This window comes from Odontomachus brunneus, unplaced genomic scaffold (genome assembly GCF_010583005.1).
Source record: "Odontomachus brunneus isolate Ranch 3 - 2012 unplaced genomic scaffold, Obru_v1 Obru_scaffold_405, whole genome shotgun sequence".
In the NCBI taxonomy this organism is placed as follows: domain Eukaryota; kingdom Metazoa; phylum Arthropoda; class Insecta; order Hymenoptera; family Formicidae; genus Odontomachus; species Odontomachus brunneus.
Genome location: NW_022639855.1, coordinates 52,847 through 53,147, shown reverse-complemented (window position 1 = coordinate 53,147; position 301 = coordinate 52,847).

Below are 301 nucleotides of genomic sequence, written 5' to 3'. Positions count from 1 at the left end.
CTACTTGGCTGCATGTGCACTCGCCCGCCCGATAGGGCGGGCTCGCGGTGGGTGCATATGTATATATAATAGCAACATACGCACCCACAGCGAGCCCGCCCTGTCGGGCGGGCGAGCGCACATGGGGCCAAGTAGTGTGTGTGTGTGTGTGTGTGTGTGTGTGTGTGTGTAGTAAGCATCTTCCTAGCTTACAAATTCGATGTTTTTGTATATACGGTGTCCAAAAACTAACCCAACCTAACCTATCGTCACATTAATATTAAAGTTGAACACTTTAATAAACAATGACTGACGGTTAATG